General features: G+C 41.5%; 1 long non-coding RNA gene across 3 annotated transcripts in view; it reads left to right on the top strand.

Annotated features, from left to right (window-relative positions):
• The first annotated feature begins 1,021 nt into the window (after positions 1-1,021).
• LOC129639502 (uncharacterized) overlaps positions 1,022-15,133 on the top strand; it is a 107,125-nt gene continuing 93,013 nt past the window's right edge. For all 3 annotated transcript variants that reach the window (XR_008708439.1, XR_008708437.1, XR_008708436.1), the window contains exon 1: positions 1,022-2,834. This is a non-coding gene — a long non-coding RNA (uncharacterized LOC129639502). The remainder of the gene's footprint in view (positions 2,835-15,133) is intronic.

Below are 15,133 nucleotides of genomic sequence, written 5' to 3'. Positions count from 1 at the left end.
TGATCATGTAAAAAAGTGGAAGAAAAATAGACATCTTTCAATAGGCAGATGGCTGGATAAAATTTGGTATATCTAAATCAGAGAATATAATGCAGCCATTAAGAAAAAAATTGAAGGGATTTCCACACAAAATTAAAATAGCAAGATGCTGAAGATGATGTATAACACAATCTTATCTTTGTAAAACATAGCCAACAGAAAAAATCCTGTGTATGAGATATATGCACAGACGTGTCTGTACAGAACCAGGAGGGTGGGAAAATATGGATGATTGAATTTGGGGTGTTTAAAGTGGATCATCTCACTGTGAGGAGTGGAGTGGGGCTGGGAGTCACATGGAGTGAGGGGGAGAGGAAGAGAAATGGAGAGCCAAGTTATAAAATAAATCATCATCATAATGGAAAGATATTTTGTCTGCATCCTACCCGTCTGGCAGATAACGGATTTAGAATTCTCAAGTTTTAATTTCCATTTTGCTATAGCAACAGCCAACTAATGAAAGGAACTTACTGAATGAGTTTACATTGGATGATACTTGAAAAGACAGCTTTCTGATTGGAAGACATTGGCCACATATTAATTTAATAACTAAGCGCTATAAATAGGACTTGTATCATCATTAAGCATATCGGAGAAAAACATGTGGAGTGTATACATTATGTTCTTTAAATACACTGGAATTTTTGTAACTCAAGATTATTTATTCAGTAGACTAGGTCACTAATGAACAATAGTTTCCTACAAGCTCTGAAAACCTATTCTCCTAGGATCTAGTTCTCCAACTAGATATGCACATTAAATATTAAGGAATGAAAGAAGGAAAATAACATTTAATGCCCTGTGCCAGCCAAGCCTTTTCTACTGGCAGTTCCCAGGAGTGGCTTTGGGCACCAATCTCCCTCAAAGTCACCACATGTAATTATATGATCAAAGTAAGTGTTATGTTTGCTATGCAAATAACACTTTAAGACACATCCTTTCTCACTTTTGCACCCTGCTATCCCTCATCCCTGGAGAAGGCAATGGCACCCCACTCCAGTACTCTTGCCTGGAAAATCCCATGGATGGAGGAGCCTGGTAGGCTGCAGTCCATGGGGTCGTGAAGAGTTGGACACGACTGGGCGACTTCACTTTCACTTTCCACTTTCATGCATTGGAGAAGGAAATGGCAACCCACTCCAGTGTTCTTGCCTGGAGAATCCCAGGGATGGGGGAGCCTGGTGAGCTGCCATCTATGGGGTCACACAGAGTCAAACACGACTGAAGCGACTTAGCAGCAGCAGAAGCAGCAGCATCCCTCATCCCCTCTTAGAGGGATACTCTGGAGCCTGCCAAGAGTACTTCGAGTTACAGTGAAAAACTAGATGACATCCCCATTTTACAGAAAAAGACATAGAGATTCAGAGAGGTCACATAGGATTCAAATGTAACTGCAAAGTCAGGATCTACCCCCACTGCTCTGTATTAGTAGTACTTTGTATTGTCATTTGCAAGCAACAGAAAGCACTTCTGGCTAGCAGAGAAGGGAATTAATTACTAGGAATGATGGAAAATTAGTCTCAGAACCATGCAATGGAAGCAGTGCTCACAGTCAGACCAAAGAATTGGTGGAACGAGACACTGTTTTTACTGGACTCTGTCCTTTGGAGGATAGGTCACTGGGTGATGGATGTTCTCGCCAGGACTGCTGTCAGGCTACTTGAGCCACTGGATTGTGCTGCAGTGACCACAGACTCCTGGTCATAGTTGCCCTCTCCTTCCATCATTCGTACATCAAAGTCCCAACATCTGTTTATTGAAATTTTGGCCTAAAATAAGGGTTTTTAAAAGCTGCACTATATAATGGAATTCCCTATGAAGCTACTCACTCCATTCCTCTGTCCCTCCCTCTTCTCCCTCTCTCTTGCCCTTTCTTTCTCTCTCCACCCCAGAGATGATTTTGATTCAATTGGCCTGAGATGGGGTCCAGGAATCCTAGGTTTCCAAAGCTCCATAGATTAATCTAAGTTGGTTTAAGAAAAAACAAAAAACAAAACAAAACAAAAGACTGCCAGGCTATTTCCAGGCCAAGTTTTGGTTACCAGGCTTCCTTGATAGGAAGAATCACCTGAGTACTTTTAAAGGCCTGGCTTAATCCCAGAGCTGCTTAGTCAGAAGCTCCTTGAGAAGAGCTTGTATAGCTGTTAAAAGGAACCTCAGGTGATTTTTATCAGGGAAGTTAGAAAAGTATTCTTCTAGAGCAGAAGTCCGGAGAAGGCAATGGCAACCCACTCCAGTACTCTTGCCTGGAAAATCCCATGGACAGAGGAGCCTGGTGGGCTGCAGTCCATGGGGTCGCTAAGAGTCGGACACGACTGAGCGGCTTCACTTTCACTTTTCACTTTCATGCATTGGAGGAGGAAATGGCAACCCACTCCAGTGTTCTTGCCTGGAGAATCCCAGGGACGGCGGGGCCTGGTGGGCTGCCGTCTATGGGGTCGCACAGAGTCGGACACGACTGAAGCGACTTAGCAGCAGCAGCAGAGCAGAAGTCAGTACTCTAGCAGCAAGGACCTGGGATTTTCATCATCTGTAAGGGAGAAGTGGGGCTTCCCTGGTGGCTCAGTGGTAAAGGTTCCGCCTGCCAATAGGAGACGTGGGTTTGATCCCTGAGTCAGGAAGATCCCCTGGAGAAGGAAATGGCAACCCACTTCACTACTCTTGTCTGGAGAATACCATGGACAGAGGAGCCTGCCGGGCTCTAGTATATGGGGTCGCAAAGAGCTGGACATGACTGAGCAACTAAACAACAACAACAAGGGAGATGTGGACCCTACCTCCCGTCAAAATTTGAGGTAGGGATTCCATACATTGGAAGGGGTTCCTATCCTGGACTGCTAGAAAGAACACCAAATGCCTGTTGCATTTCCACACAGCTTCCATAGTGACATGTAGGTTTCTTTAAGTGGGTTGTGTATTTTCTTCCAAAAAATTACTTTAATTGTGACTAAAACATCAACTCTCTTAGCACACATCCTTGCCAAAGAAAGCACAATACTACTGCTTCTTCAGTTAATCTTTGTGTACACATAAGAAAAACGAGAGGGTGCTTGATCTGAGTTGGTTAAAGAAACTATGGATGAACTCTTGAATGCTATTCTGGTTTGATCTCATTTAGGTAGAAAGAAGCTGAAACAGGATTTAACCCCCAAGAAATATGATAAAATAAATATGATAAAGGCTTGAATATTGCTAGGGTAATTAGCATAAAATACACTTCAGTTGTTTCCTCTGTGTTGCAATGTCTGGGTTATAAATAATATTTCAGAAATAAAATACCTTAGTGTATTGCATTCTTTAAAAATGATTCCTTTGAGGACTAGATATCATCCTTTCCTTAGAGCTGAATTTCTTTTTCTTATGTTTTTAGAAATGACCTTTCTATAGAATTTGGTCTGTATCTCTCCAACCTCGTGTTCCAATCCCTACATAGAGTGTAAGCCAGTGTAAACATTTCAATTTCAACTGCATTTAAACATCAATATGTCCCTTCACTTAGTAGTAACTGGCCTCCTCATCTCCACTACCAATTAATTAACTTCCCTTTATAGTGATATATTTAGGAGGAGAGACATCCCCTCATATGTTCCTTACATAATCTACTTCCTGTGTTAGAGTGATAAAGATAGCCGTGTGCACGGCTCAATCACAGGAACTTGCCCAAACTAAAGTTTGGTAACAGTGACAAGGATTATGCTATTCAACCTTCTCTTGCACCGTGGCATGGTGGGAGGTGGGTGGGGGGGGCGGGTAGTCATTGATGACATGTTAAAACTTCAAACACTCAAATCTGGGTGTTTGGAGTCAGTGAGTTTATCAAAATAACGTTTGTTACAGTTCTTAGTAACTTACATGGCAGATAACTCATCATAAGTTGCTGTCTAGGGATGCTGATGAAGTTACCAGGGAAAAGATTTGATTGATGAGATGCTGTCTCCATACCACCTGTTTAAAAGAAAGGGCCAACTCTGGTATAAACTAATTAAGGAAGACTCTTCTTTGATGCGAACAGTGTGGTCATTTGGGGTTCAAAATGTTTAATGAAATTGTAACGTCTTGACCTCCAGATGGAACACAGCTCTAGGCCGGTAATCAAAAATATCTCTGTGCATCTAGGACTGAGCAACCAGCATCATTACCACAAACTACAGTACCATTTGTTTCATGCCCTGTTGCTGGAGCCAGTTGATTAGTGGTGCCAGCTGAGGTTACACAGACTCAAATTTCCCCAGGTTCCTGGGATCAAGCAAATTGGGCTGATAACTACTATAGGTTTAAAGGGGAATAAAAGGAAAAAGGGGGGAAGTGATGTAGCTTTTAGTCTGAAGGTGTGTCTGAGAAGGTTGATGGCAGGTGGCTCTTTTGCCTGTGGTCAGAGGGCACCTGAAGTCACCTGGTATTCAAAGGCTTGAGAGGTCCATGGCAGTAAAATCTCTCCTAAGAGCTGCTGCCTTTTACATTTCATCCCTTTCTGCTCAGCAGCAAGGAGCACTGGCCACAAGGCATGTTCTGACACCTCTGCTTTTGGGAAGAGACTGAGTTTAGGTGACAATCTGTTTCTAATGCTTCATTTTATAATTGGTAATTTACAAAATGAATATGTATAGAGAGAATCAGCTCAGTTCCTTATTCGTGTTATATGCTTTGCAACCCCATTGACTGTAGCCTGCCAGGCTTCCCTGTCCATCACCAACTCCCGGAGCTTGCTCAAACTCATGTCCTTCGAGTTGGTGATGCCATTCAACCATCTCATCCTGTCGTCCCCTTCTGCTCCTGCATTCAATCTTTCCTAGCATCAGGGTCTTTTCCAGTGAGTCAGTTCTTCCTATCAGGTGGCCCAAGTATTGGAGTTTCAGCTTCGGCATCAATGCTTCCAATAGAGAAAATATTAGTCCTCATATCATTAAATAGCCTTTGGACTAGGCCAAAAGTCTACCGTTTCTCTGTAAAGAGCCAGATGATAACTATTTCAGACTTGCTGAGTTATAGGATCTCTGTCACAATTACTCAACAGTGTTGTTGTAGCCAAAATGTAAACAAATGGGAATAGCTATGTTCCAACAAAACTATTTATAAAAAAAACTGACCTGATATAACATATGACACAGTCACACACTCAGTAATCATAATGGCATTGACCCAAAAGTCTTAAGATCTGGGCTTATATCCAGGCTCTATCACCTACTACCTATATGGCCTTTGGCAAGTCACTTTACCTTTTTAAGTCTCAGGTTCCACTTCTCTAAGATGGCATTACCTACCCCTACCTACTTCACACATCTGTTGAGAGAATAATATAATAATAAAATAATATTAGTAATATCTGTTGAGCACTTAGTAAGTGCTAGGTGTTAGGTTAGTGACATGTATCATCTAGATGCATCTCATACTGTAAGAAAGGTTCCATTTGATATATCTATTACCATTACTAATAGTCAAAATTATAAATCTTTATTGAGCACTTGTATGTACCCATATTGTGCTAATTGTTTTGCATGAATTCTGTCAGCAATTTCTCACAAATTTGGTTGCTATTGTTAACTCCAGTTTACAAGTATCAAGGTCAGAGTATGCTACTATTTAGTTGCAGAATAGGCATTAAGGGAGTAGAAGCAACACAGATGAACACTAGGAGTGATGATGTTGTTATTAAGATGGTGGAGTAATGTAAGAGGACACAGAGCTCACCTCCCCACAAGAGCACATAAAAAATACATCTCCATATGGAATACTTCTCACTGAAAATTAACTTGAGACTGGAAGGACTCCTGAACAACCAAGGCTGTAAGAAAGATGCATATGTCATTGGGTAGGAAGGTAGAAAAGCCATCACTTTGGGACCAGTGCCCCTGGTAGGTGACTCAAAGGCAGAAGGAGGTGACACAGGTAAATGCCCACTATGGGGAGTGAGCTGGTCAGGTCGGCACCCGGGCCCCCCAGTCCCGTGGTTCTGCATGGAGGGGATAAGCCCCCTTGGCTGGGTGGAAAAACGCTGTGACTAACAGAAGCCTGGGCTGGGTATCCATTGTTGGCACATACACAGGCAGTGCCCCACAGGCCCCCTCAGATCCCTGATGGTGGCTACTCCACCACAGCTAATCCTGCAACACAAGCTGCGAGTCCACACAGGTTTCCATCATCCCTGCTAGTGGTTCCACGACAGGGTGCGGGAAGTGGCAGTGGCAGCAGTGATAAGCCCTGAGAGACAAAGGGGGCTCACCACCAAGGCTGCATCTGAGCTGAGATGCAGGAGCCTACCCAGGGAGTGCACTGGACCTCTGTCTGCACAAGGGCCTGCTTGCTTTAGCACTCCCTTCCTCTGGGGCAAAGGTCCCAGGGCAGGGAGAGGGAGAAACAGACACTTAAATACAATAGAGCTAGGTGGAGCCCAATTCTTCCCCCTCCAGCAACTTGGGATCAGACCCTGCTCCGGTAGGGTGGGGACAGCCACTAAGCAGAGAGGACATCCCGCCTCACCCCCTGAGCCCACTCCAGCTTCTCCTTCTCCAGCCCTCCCCTCCCCTCTGCCAAGGTGAGAGCTGACAGCATACCATGGGGAGAAATGTGACTGGCATCCACGTCAAACCAGCCATTCTGTGAAAGAAAATGGGCACAGGCAGTCTGCATAGGGACATGCCCACATAAGAACACCCTCTCCAAGAGCACAAAAGGTACTATTTACCCTGCATTCATAGAGGCAGAGCAAATTAAGCAAGATTTTTGAAAAAGCAGAGGAACTACTCTCAATTGAAAGCAAGGGAAAGCCCATGAAAAAAAAAATAATGAAAAAGAACTAAACAGTTTATCAGTAAATAATTCAAACCATTGATAATAAAAAGCTCACTGAATTAAAAAGTCTCAACAAATTTAAGAGGATAGAAATTATAGCAAGCATTTTTTCCAACCACAATGGTATGAAAGTAGAAATCAACTATAGGAAGAAAAATATGAAAAGGACTAAACAAGATGCTACTAGAAAAACAAGTGAGTCAATGAAGAAATCAAAGAGGAAATCAGAAAATACCTTAAGATAAATGAAAATGAAAACCCAACACTCCAAAATCTATGAGATGCAGCAAAAGTAGTTCTAAGACGGAATTTTAAAGCTCTAGGCCTTCCTCCAGAAACAGGAAAAATCTCAGGTAACAACCTAACCCATCACCTAAAGGAATTAGGAAAACAACAAACAAAGCCCAAAGTCATCAAAAGGAAGGAAATAATAAAATTCAGACAGGAGATAAATAAAATAGAGATTAAAAAATAATTGAGAATATCGATGAAGCCAAGAGTTGTTTTTTAAAAGATAAATATGAAACATTGATGATAAAAAGGATGCAGTGTGCAGAGGTTTGCAGGTTTGGAAGTGGGAAAATGATGGAATTCAAGTCTAATGCTACCTGCTTCATGCATTCACTCAATATATTTTTTTCAGCACCAGCTATGTGTGAGGCACTGCCCTAAGCTTTGGGGTTACAACAGAGAATAAAGCAAATAAAGATCCCTGTCCTGTGGAATTGAAATTCTAGTGGAACTATGATTGAGTGTAGAAGACTGGCTGTGGAAGATTCAAGGAGCTATTAATAGAAGAAGGTTACATCCGTCTGCAATGCAGGAAACCCCGGTTTGATTCCTGGGTCAGGAAGATCTGCTGGAGAAGGGATAGGCTACTCACTCCAGTATTCTTGGGCTTCCCTGGTGGCTCAGATGGTAAAGAATCTGCCTGTAATGCAGAAGACATGGGTTCTATCCTTGGGTTGGGAAAATCCCCTCAAGAAGGGAACAGCTGCCTACTCCAGTGCTCTAGTCTGGAGAATTTCATGGACAAAGGAGCTTGGTGGGCTATAGTCCATGGGGTTGCAAAGAGTTGGACACGACTGAGTGACTTTCACATACACACATAAAGGAAAAGAATGGGATTATACTGGCATTCGATTGCCAGTTTCAGATCCAGGGCACTCGCTGGGCAATATGGCTCCAAGGTAAAATACCCTGATCATCCTATGCACCTCCTGCCTCTCAGCATGGCTACCCTAAGCATCTATTACCTGAACTGTGCTGAGTGTATTAGACATGCAGTAGGGAAGAAACAAATACAGCCTCAATCTCTAGGTAATACTCTGCCATACCAGTTTGAAGTTACATAGGTAGATATCTCTTGATAATGGCAATTTATACAATCCCAAAGACTGTCCATAGATCCTGGGCACTCTCAAATTTTACTTTAGAAAAAGTGAATTGGAATAGTCACACTAAAGCAGCACATCAACATGTCAAACAGCTGGAGCACATAGTATGTGCCATAGGCTACCTGACCCTCATTCGATCTGTAACCCTCACCTAGTTTGAGGAATGTCACTTTCCACTGTTCATTTCTGTATTGAATTTTTAGTGGTATGTGTGACTTTTATGGGGCTTCCCAGGTGGCTCAGCAGTAAAGAATCTGCCTGCCAGTACAGGATATGCTGATTCAGTCCTTAGGGAAGATCTCCTGGACAAGGGAATGGCAACCGACTCCAGTATTCTTGCCTGGGAAATCCCACGGACAGAGGAGCCTGGTGGGCTACAGTCCATGGGATCACAGAGTCGGACATGACTTAGCGACTAAACAACAACAGTGGCTTTTGTAATCAAAAGAAAAGGCTTTAAGGAAATACTCCCTCTAATATATCAATAGTACTTCTGTTCCCCTAAACTAGCGTTATAAAGGAATGCTGCTGCTGCTAAGTCACTTCAGTCATGTCCGACTCTGTGTGACCCCATAGACAGCAGCCCACTAGGCTCCCCCATCCCTGGGATTCTCCAGGCAAGAACACTGGAGTGGGTTGCCATTTCCTTCTCCAATGCATGAAAATGAAAAGTGAAAGTGAAGTCGCTCAGTCGTGTCTAACTCCTAGCAACCCCATGGACTGCAGCGCACCAGGCTCCTCCGTCCATGGGATTTTCCAGGCAAGAGTACTGGAGTGGGGTGCCATATAAAGGAATAGAAAGTGTTATTATAGGAAATAGAAAGTAGTATGTATGATGGGATGATGTCAATGATATATTAATTGATCTTTTCCTGGTAGTTCCCCTCATTGCCCTTCCCCTCATTCTAGTGACTAGAAGTACACTGTCCAATATGGTAGTTGCAAGCCATACGTAGCTATTAGGCACTTGAAATATGGCTGGTCCAAGTTCAGTTGTGCCATAAGTATGAAATACACCAAGGATTTTAACGTTTTAGTATAAAAAGCTCTTTCATAATTTTAAATTGCTTATATGTTGAAATATTTTGAATATAGTAGATCAAATAAAATAGATTATTAAAATTAATTTCACCCATTTTTTTCCTTTTTTCAAAAATGGTGGCCGCGAGAATATTCATCATTTCCTATCTGGCTCCGCTCTGTGTTGCTGGCTGCCCCCAACCTGGCCCTCTGCTACATTCCTGACATCATTTACTCTTCTTGTTATTCCTGTCATAGGGGCTTGACTTAGCTGCTTGCTGAGCCTGGAACACACTTCCACCAGTTATTTACATAGGCATACCCCCTCGCTTCCTTAAGATTCCTATTGTAATGTCCCTTTGAGAGCAAAGACTTCCAGCTCATCTAAAAGTCCAAAATCAAACCATTCTTTCCTAGTCCCTCCTCTGCTTGATTGTCACCTATCTGCAACTGAAAAACTGCCTTTTAGTGTCACATGCATAGTTTCTGTCTGTCCCTGAAAGAGCAGGGATTTTTTTTTTCTTCTTCTGTTTTGTTCACTGCTGGAATGGTGTTTGGAATGTAGTGGAACCTTAGTAAATATTTGGTGAATGAATGAGTCAGCTGCCCCAGGGGAAGGATTTTACATGGTTGTTGGACTACACTAACAAAGGAAGCTCCCTGGCTCTGGTTTCCAAAAGCCTGATTATTACAGGAAGAGAAGATTCCTAGAATAAACATAATGTTTAGGGGATCATATTTGTAAATCTAGCAGGATTCCCCACTATGGCAGAAGGGAAATAGAAGTCCCTACAAATCTTAGATATGACATGGGGGGAAATGAAATGGATCCATGAACTGACCGAGATTAAATTTCTACTAACTGGGGAAAAGGAAGTTTCAAAGTAGAAATCAACTTAAGTTGTAGAAAGTTAGTGTTAAGTCACTCAGTCATGTCCCACTCTGCAGCCCATGAACTGTAGCCCACCAAGCTTCTCTGTGCATGGAATTCTCCAGGCAAGAATACTAGAGTGGGTTGCCATTCACTTTTCCAGGGAGTCTTCTGACCCAGGGATCCAACCCATATCTCCTGCATTGGCAGATGGGTTCTTTACTACTAGCACCACCTGTGAAGCCCGGAGGATTGTCCTGGCACTTGGTAAATGAGGGATTGTACTGTCAGCCTGTGCACATAAACCCAGGAAAGATACAGGGAAGAAAAGATCTCTTTTGTATTCAAAAAAGGAGACACAGAGGAGTGGCTTTGAAGACTTCACAGTTGATCTAAGATTAAACAGATATTCAATATTCAATTCAGATCGCATGTGTTCTAAAGTCAAATATAGCCTGTTAAAGGGTTCACTGATGGAAAAGGATATTTTAATCAAAAATTCATTTCATTTTCAAGAAATTAGATTGAATAATTAAGTGAACACATCAGTGCTGCTTGGCTCTAATTCTGGTGGGCATTTTTTTGTTGTTGTTACTGTGGAATGTAAAATTTGCTGTTTTCCAATAAAGTCAGTTACATAGGAAGTAAAAATACTTCTGTAATTCAGAGATATAGTGCAGATATTTGGGGGTGTGTACCATCTGAAAATAGGATAATCTTATCATAGTGAAAGAAAGCCTCTACTAGAATGATACATTAAACCTTTCAAAAAAGTATTTTCGTTGATTTATTCTTTGTCTTGGATCTGATGGGAAAGTGTCTAAAGCAGAGAAATGTGTTCTTCATGTGAAAAATGGAAATTATTGAGTTCTGTCTTTTAACTTTTCCAGGTACCTTTATAAATTACATCTTGTTTGATATCAAATAGCTCAGGTGGTCTTGAATAGCAGTCTCAATTGCCTTTCCTGTCGAGCATGTCAGGAGCTGCTCTCTCTTGGTATAACTCTCATGGTCTGTCTTGATGTCAAAAATAATACTTGGTGATGGTTTTTAAATGTACTATCTCTTTAAAATGTGAAGGCCAGCTGGTATCCCACTTCCCAAAACAACAATATTTAAGGAATAGAATACATAACCCTTAGAGTCAGTGAACTGATCTGCATGCTATACAAATTTAGCCATTTTTGAAAGTCATGGGCTCATGGGAATACCTTGGTTGCCATGGTAAACTGTGGCTAGGACCACTTGTGTAAGTTACAAGGCCAGAAGGTACAGTGCTCAGAGACATGGCTATACATAGTGCAGCATGTTGAGGCTTTGCATGCGAGGTACATACATCTTCTGTCAGGAAGACTTTCCTTTCCCCCTCCCACTTTGCCTGGAAAATTCCTACTTATTCTTCATACCTCAATTTATATGTCATTTCTGAGAAATCTCCCAGGTAGCACCTTGCCCCTGTCACTTATCACACACCATTATAATTACCTGTGTACCTTTATGTCTCTTTTCATCAGACCGTAAGCTCTACCAGGAGCTTTTCATCTTTGTCCTTTTAATCTTTGTATTTTCAGGACCCAGCCTGATAAAGACACGTAATAACCATTTGTTCAGTGAATGCATATATGAATTCAAAAGATCTGCTTTTATGTCTTACATATTCTAGTTATTAGTTGTGTGGACTTAGGGAAATAACCTCTTGAGTTATTTCTTCATCTGAAAGTGGGATTATTATCCACACATTATAGTCCTTTTAGAAAACTGAAACCTAGGCACAAAGTTACATTTTGGATGTCTTATGATCATTCAGATGAAAAGAGGCATGATCAGGTCTCAAGGACATCACAGTGCCTCTCAAATGAAGTAGTTCTGAGTTGTGAAGACAACAAAGAGGAAAGTGTGTGTTTATTAATAAAATGTTATAATTTTGATAAAGAAGCAAGGTTGTTGTTTTTCTTAATTCTGCCAGTAGAAACACTGGGAACAGCCCACTTGTCTTTTTGGATTGTCATTCTTATGCATGATGTAGTTAGAAGAACAGGTTTGGAGTCCTTGCTCTGTGACTTCCTTAGGATTTGAGATATTGGGAAACTTTGAGCCTCTGTTTCCTTGTCTATAAAATAGGAGTAATAATGTTTTCCCCCAGCTAGGATATAGTGAGGATGAAGAAATATCTTTATAAACTGTAGATTGCTATACATATGTAAACTGTGTAATAGCTGTAAGATGGCATCATGGTTATTACTAAGAAATGTTACATGAGTCAGCTGTTCTCACATATGAACTCAAGGGGGACAGCACCCTTCATAAAACCAACAGAACTGAATATATTGAATTTCAGTTCTTGCTGTTATTTATACTGTGAAAACAATTTACTAGGGTGTATTTCAAATATTTTGAGTGAAATTATTCTCACAGTGTCAGAAAGATAAAAGATGTCTTGGTTTCCAGTTCCCAACCTCTGGTATTTCCAAAGACAACTGAGTAGCCTCAGTAGTAAGCAGACCTATCTGAGCAGAAGTGTATGTGTATTGCAGTTTGCTGCCTTTGCTCCAGGGCTTTGGGAAGATCGTGGTCAAAGGAATCAGTAATGAAAAGCCAGCATTCAAGACTCAAGAGTGAAGAGGATGTAGTCATACTGAATTGCCGGTTTCCTACTGCAGTTATAACAAATTACCATAAACTTCCAGGCTTAAAGCATCATGGGATTATTTTAACGGTTCTGGAGGTCAGAAGTCTAACATGGGTTTCACTGGGCTAAAAGCACAGTGTTGGCAAGGCTCTGTAAGCCTTAGAGATAAATCTGTTTCCTTGCCTTTTTCACATTCTAGGAGGTGTCTGCATTCTTGGTCCCTTACTTGTATCACTTGAACCTCTCTCTTGCATAGTCACATCTCCTACTTTCTCTTCTGTTATTTGAAACTCCCTTGGCCTCCCTCTTAGAAGGACACTTATGTCAGCCTTCCCTGTGCTTCTGCTGATCTAACTTTAAAGATCAATTCTGTTTCAGCAGACTCTGGGCACATCTAAAAAGGTTGCTCACTTAAACTTATCATTCCATAGATCTGATTCACATGCCTTTAAAGTGACGGCTTAGAATTCACTTTACCTATTCTGTCTCTTCTAGCTAGGTTTCTGGTTTGATTCTGGATTTCTCTTAGTGGTTAAGGGAGAAGTGGAATGGAAGTGTTGCCAGGCTTCTGGTTTCAGATTTAGGACATCTAAGGATACATAGTGAGGAATGATTTGGGACATAGAATTGAGGTCTTCTACAATGAGCCACATTGCTCAGTGTTAAGGGGAGGAAAGTTTAGCTATTTTGTCGTCAAGAAACAAAGGACTTTTCATAGGCTCTTAGATTTGCAGGGTTGGATTCATACTGTGTGACACTTTGACAGTCCATAGTGCTCTCACAGACATTTATTTCATTCAGTCTATGAGAATGATTCTCTGAAGGTAACAGAATTACCAGCTTCTTTTTAAACTCAGACTCAGCGTGGTAAAGAGCTTCACATACTAAGTAAGAGGCAGACCTAGGACTTGAACTAAATTTCTCGTTCTTCATCCACCGTGCTGTTCACTTCTGTCTGAGACCTTGCAGTTTAGTCCTCTTCTCACCTAAGTATTTGAATCTCCTCTCCAACATTTTTCTGGTCTGTGACAGCATGTTTAACATAAATTGGTCTGTTCTGTTCACCTTGCTCTCGAAATATCTGGATAATTAGAGCAAGAGATGTGAGTGTGTATGTATGTGTATGAGGGAACTTAATAACTCTCCATTTTCTATGTTGTGTAACGTGAGAAAGAGAAATTCTTTCTCTTCTATAAGAACTATTGGTATGATTTATATATGCCAGCATTCAGTTCAATTCAGTTCAGTCGCTCAGTCATGTCCGACTCTTTGCAGCCCCATGAACTGCAGCACGCCAGGCCTCCCTGTCCATCACCAACTCCCGGAGTTAACCCAAACTCATGTCCATTGAGATGGTGATGCCATCTAACCATCTCAATCTCTGTCTTCCCCTTCTCCTCCTGCCCTCAATCTTTCCCAGCATCAGGGTCTTTTCAAATGAGTCCTCTCTTTGCATCAGGTGGCCAAAGTATTGGAGTTTCAGCTTCATCAGTCCTACCAATGAACACCCAAGACTGATCTCCTTTAGGATGGACTGGTTGGATCTCCTTGCAGTCCAAGGGACTCTCAAGAGTCTTCTCCAACACCATAGTTCAAAAGCATCAATTCTTCTGCACTCAGCTTTCTTTATAGTCCAATTCTCACATCCATACATGACCACTGGAAAAACCATAGCCTTGACTAGATGGACCTTTGTTGACAAAGTAATGCTCTCTGCTTTTGAATATGCTATCTAGATTGGTCATAACTTTCCTTCCAAGGAGCAGGTGTCTTTTAATTTCATGGCTGCAATCACCATCTGCAGTGATTTTGGAGCCCAGAAAAATAAAGTCAGCCACTGTTTCCACTGTTTCCCCATCTATTTGCCATGAAGTGATGGGACCAGATACCATGATCTTAGTTTAAAAGTACAAGAGGAAAAACTGGATGCCCTTATGGGGGCCTTAGTCTAATGTGCTTCTTATTTTTGACTATTATTAAACTAAGTTCACTCTTCAAGAATGTGTGATAGAGATCCTTTGGTGACCTTGGGAGAAATTGAGAAATTATTAAAGAAACATCGACTGCAAGACATAGATCTGTTCTAGAGAGAAACTACAAACTGGAAACTTGGAATACAAAGGACAAGAACACTTTCTTGTAGCAATACCACCATTGCTTTTATTAAAATGTACATAACCACAAACTTACAGAACTAGAGGGACCTTTGTAATATTAACTTCTCAATGAATAGAAAAAGGAACCAAGGTTATGATGTCCAAGTGGAAGTTCATGGTAAAGGTGAGATTTGAAAACAAGTGCAAGTCTCAGGAGCTGTGACCTTGTCTCCTGCTCCAACATGTAGTCCACTAAGACTTCTGCATTACTCCTCTTACTATTCCTTTGTCC

Source organism: Bubalus kerabau, chromosome X (assembly GCF_029407905.1).
Source record: "Bubalus kerabau isolate K-KA32 ecotype Philippines breed swamp buffalo chromosome X, PCC_UOA_SB_1v2, whole genome shotgun sequence".
Taxonomy (NCBI): Eukaryota; Metazoa; Chordata; class Mammalia; order Artiodactyla; family Bovidae; genus Bubalus; species Bubalus kerabau.
Note: the sequence above shows the minus strand (reverse complement) of the source record. Positions and strands in the feature narration are given on the sequence as shown.